We start from the raw sequence: 4,903 nt of genomic DNA, 5'->3' as shown, positions 1-4,903 counted from the left end.
TTTTCGCTCCCACATCATCCATCATTACTTGTACCAACTATTGAACACTGATTAATTTTTATTCTTGTGATTATATTTTGTACCTTTTTGAAATAGTACAAACAGGGGGGAAATGTTATAAAAATCAGGGTTACACAGCTAGTTAGATGTTTTAACTTAACGATGTTTGTTTCTATTTATTACATGTCTTGAAGGCACTTCCCTTTATTGCTGTTTTCCTGAGACTGGCAGGGTAAGGTCAAGTTGTATAATTGTCTGTTAACAATTTACAGGGGTTGAGACAGCCCATCTTTAGGAAAATGTATAAGAACCAACTGTCAGAGCTCCTCGGGGAGCTTTTTTCTCTGTAACCCCTTTAGTGTGTTGCACTGTGAAACGCTCCTCTTGTACAAGAACAATAAATTCAACTTAAACTTTAATGTTTTGAATCCGATCCTACTTATGTAAGGGTTTTTCTTTAAAATTCCCATAACATAAAGTAGATAAGGAGACTTGGTGGTGGAATGAGGAGGTGAAGGAGTGTGTACGGAGAAAGAGTTAGACAGGAGTACAGGGAGATGCAGCATAAGGTGAAAGTTGAGGTGGCAAAGGCCAAACAAGGAGCTTACGATGACTTGTATGCTAGGTTGGACAGTAAGGAGGGCGAGACTGATCTATACAGGTTGGCAAGGCAGAGAGATAGAGATGGGAAGGACATGCAGCACTCTAGGATGATTAAGGATAGGGATGGAAGTGTACTGACAGGTGCCAGTAGTGTTATGGGAAGATGGAAAGAGTACTTTGAAGAGTTGATGAATGAGGAAAATGAGAGAGAATGAAGAGCAGAAGAGGTGACTGTTGTGGACCAGGAAGTAGCAAAGATTAGTGAGGATAAAGTGAGGAGGGCATTGAAGAGGATGAAGAGCGGAAAGGCACTCAGCCCTGATGATATACCTGTGGAGTTATGGAAGTGTCTAGGAGAGATGGCAGTACATTTTTTGACTGGGTTGTTCAACAGGATCTTAGATAGTGAGAAGATGCTAGAGGAATGGAGGATAAGTGTGATGGTGCCCATTTTTGAGAACAAGGGAGCTGTGCAGAGTTGTGGCAGCTACAGAGGAATAAAGCTGATGAGCCATACCATGAAGTTATGGGAAAGAGTAGTTGAAGCTAGACTAAGGGCAGAAGTGAGCATTTGTGAGCAGCAGTATGGTTTCATGCCGAAAAAGACTACTACAGATGCAGCATTTGCTTTGAGGATGTTGATAGAGAAGTACAGAGAAGTTTAGAGGGAGCTGCACTGTGTCTTTGTAGATCTGGAGAAAGCTTGTGACAGGGTGCCCAGAGAGGAACTGTGGTATTGTATGAGGAAGTCTGGAGTGACAGAGAAGTATGTTAGAACGGTGCAGGACATGTATGAGGGCTGTAAGACAGTGGTGAGGTGTGCTGTAGGTGTGACAGAGGAGTTCAAGGTGGAGGTGGGACTGCATCAGGAATCTCCATGGACTATGATGTTTGCAGATGACATTGTGATCTGTATTGAGAGCAGGGAACAGGTGGAGGTTCGCCCTGGAAAGGAGAGGAATGAAGGTTAGCCACAGCAAGTCGGAGTACATGTGTGTGAATGAGAGGGACGCAAGTGGAAGAGTGAGGTTACAGGGAGAAGAGATAAAGAAGGTGGAGGATTTTAAGTATTTAGGGTCAACAGTCCAGAGCAATGGAGAGTGTGGAAAAGAGGTGAAGAAGCGTGTGCAGGCAGGTTGGAACGGGTGGAGAAAAGTGTCAGGTGTGATGTGTGATAGAAGAGTTTCAGCTAAAATGAAAGGAGGGTGTACAAAACTGTGGTGAGACCAGTGATGTTTGGTCTAGAGACAGTGCCACTGGGGAAAAGACAGGAGGCAGAGCTGGAGGTAGCAGAGATGAAGATGCTGAGGTTCTCTTTTGGAGTGACCAAGTAGGATCAGTAATGAGTACATCAGAGGGACAGCACATGTTAGAGGTTTTGGAGACAAAGTCAGAGAGGCCAGACTCAGATGGTCCGGACATGTCCAAAGAAGAGATTGTGAATATATTGGTAGAAGGATGCTGAGTTTTGAACTTCCAGACAGAAGGCCTAGAGGAAGACCAAAGAGGAGGTTTATGGAAGCAGTGAAAGAGGACATGAAGGTAGTTGGTGTGAGAGAAGAGGATGCAGAAGACAGGGTTAGATGGAGGCAACTGATTCGCTGTGGCGACCCCTGAAGAGAAAAGCCGAAATGAGAAGAAGAAGAATAAGATGGAAGTGTGCATACTGTAAAAGAAGACAACCAAAATTGTTTCATTTGACCGATTATTCTGTTATTATGTGTATGTATTTCTTGGGGTCTATGATGTGATGGAAAAATAACATAAACAACAAACACATACATTATGAATTATAATGGTAAATTATATGTAACAAACTCTTCGTGTCAAAAAGATAAAATAAAGAATTGATTTTGTTGTTAGTTGTGGTGACTTCCACGTTTATACAAAAGTGTGAAAGGGATTAATTGAAAAAAATACAAAAACAAGTGATACATTGAGTAGAATTGAGAAAAAACTGAACTGATGTTGACAAACATCCTGTGGCTGTGACTTTCTGATGATTTATAATAGATATGTGTTTCTATTTTAACCAGCAGGTGGCATTTTTGTTCCTCTGTTCATTCCCCTGAAAAAGAGTTTAGCAGGAAACAGGAAGTATCTGAACACTCTCAGTTACACTTGTGACATTGCAAACCATAGATATACATAGACGCCTCATTGAGCAGGTTGGTCTGTTGCTGCGATACGTTAATGCATCCGCCATATTGGATGTGGCAGATCTGCCCGTAAACCAGGGGTCTCAAACTCAATTTACCTGGGGGCCGCTGGAGGCAGAGTCTGGGTGAGGCTGGGCCGCATCAGGTTTTCCATAAGAAAAGCTTTGTTTAAAAAATTCCAATCTTGTCAAATCTCTTTATTTTTTAACACAAATAAGTTGAAAAAATAAATAAATTAAGAATCAATGAAAAAATAAATAAAGAAATTAAGAATCAATAAGAAAATAAATCAATCACTAATAAATAAATAATAATAATCATGAAAATAATAATAATTAGATTTATCTCGTTAGCGACTATATGTGGTTTCTTCAGTCTACTGTATTCAGATTCAAATGTCTGTATTAACAGTTCTTTAACCTTTAACCTTCTTCTGAACATGAATGGAACATTGAAGAACATGAACTGTTCTTCTGAACATCTGGACCTGGCAGCGCCTCCTCTCGCATAGCCGAGCCACGTTTGGCTTGTTGTCACTGTCGCATTGACGTTTCAATCAAGACAGTGAACGTCTCACTACACATACGTCATTCTCGCTTCTTTTTACTGTAACCGCAGCACGGCGGTCGGCGGATAAAAGCCCGGTAGCAGTCTGCTTTGCTTTTACGCTCTTTGTTCACGTCTTTCATGATGACATGAACACCATGGCATTTGTACTGTAGATGGTAGAAAGTACCGAGATAGCGAGCGCAAAAAAGGCGACTGCACACGGACTGTTATAGGCCGTGCTGTTGTCGATGTCATTTGTTTTGACTACTTTTACATCATATAGAAATATATGTTATGTTCATTGTGTGGGGCAATATTTATTTATTTATTTATTTAGATACGTCTATATATGTATAATGTCCCGCTGGGCAGAAACTTAAGAAAACTATTTTTTTAAGTGTTGTGAACGCAGCGTGCTCCATGGCAACGCTGCTGTATCTTTCATTGAGAAATGTTTCTCTGCTACATCAAGCCCGGCCGATGTCCCGCCCCCGCGAGCCATATACCCACCGTGATTGGTAGGTTCGTTCAGCTCCGCACACAACACTGTAAAATGCCATACATATCAAACTCGCGGGCCGCGCTAACATTAAACTTTCATATTATGGCGGGGGCCACAAACTATCGCCCGGCCCGCGGGCCGCGAGTTTGAGACCCCTGATCTAAACCCTCAAGAGAAACAGAACCCTGTGTAATGAATGGTTTGAAATCCTGGTCAATTTCATCTACCACATCCACACTTTGCGGGTGTTGTGGTTTAGTATGTATGAAGCCGATTGAGGATGGGGTTTTGACATTCTTAGATTGTCCTTTTTTCTTAAGAGTGGGACAGACGGCGATGAGGTGACCCTGCTCATGGCAATAGAAACATTCTCGTTTCTCAATGTCACCAGTAGCAGCAGTGGGGTTACGATAGGAGGTTTTGGGTGATCTAGGGCTCCGGCCAATGGGGACTGAATCACAGCACACTGGTGAAGAAAAAACACTTTTGTGAGTCAACAAAAACTCATCGGCAAGTACAGCAGCATCAGTGAAACGGGTGACTTTTTGCTCATTCAGGTAAATGACAATTTTCTCAGGAAGTCGGTTTTTAAATTCCTCTAACAAAATGAGTTCTCGCAAATTATCAAAAGTTGTTCCTTTACTGGCCTGGCACCATTTGTCAAACAAAGTGCTCTTCTCTCTGGCAAACTCAACATATGTCTGATTGACAGTTTTTCCACAATTCCTAAATTTTTGTCTGTATGCTACTGGTACCAATTCATAAGCTCGAAGGACGGTGGCTTTCACAATTTCATAATTAAGGCTGTCTTCAATGGACAAAGAATTGCACACTTCTTGTGCTTTCCCAACTAACTTACACTGGAGTAACAGATGCCACACACTCTTTGGCCAATGTAGAGTAGCAGCGATGCACTCAAACACACTGAAATACTGGGCGTAGGGTGTCTGCATGGGTAAAGGACTGGCAGTTACAGCAGCTCCCCGCTCTAACTCCAGAGCCCTTAATTTTAGATGCATGGTTTCCACCTCCAACTCCTGCTGTCTCACCTCCACCTCCTTTATACAGAGGGTGAGCCTCAGCTCCTCGG

The 4,903-nt window shown here is 42.3% G+C and overlaps 1 long non-coding RNA gene across 1 annotated transcript in view; it reads right to left on the bottom strand.

The window, feature by feature from the left end:
• Window positions 1-504: 504 nt before the first annotated feature.
• Window positions 505-4,903, bottom strand: part of LOC113745358 (uncharacterized) — a 9,685-nt gene continuing 5,286 nt past the window's right edge. Inside the window, exon 3 of the long non-coding RNA XR_003462111.1 lies at window positions 505-1,209. This is a non-coding gene — a long non-coding RNA (uncharacterized LOC113745358). The remainder of the gene's footprint in view (window positions 1,210-4,903) is intronic.

This window comes from Larimichthys crocea, unplaced genomic scaffold (genome assembly GCF_000972845.2).
Source record: "Larimichthys crocea isolate SSNF unplaced genomic scaffold, L_crocea_2.0 scaffold677, whole genome shotgun sequence".
Classification (NCBI taxonomy): domain Eukaryota; kingdom Metazoa; phylum Chordata; class Actinopteri; family Sciaenidae; genus Larimichthys; species Larimichthys crocea.
The sequence above is the reverse complement of the archived record's forward strand: the minus strand, read 5'-3'. Positions and strand labels throughout refer to the sequence as shown.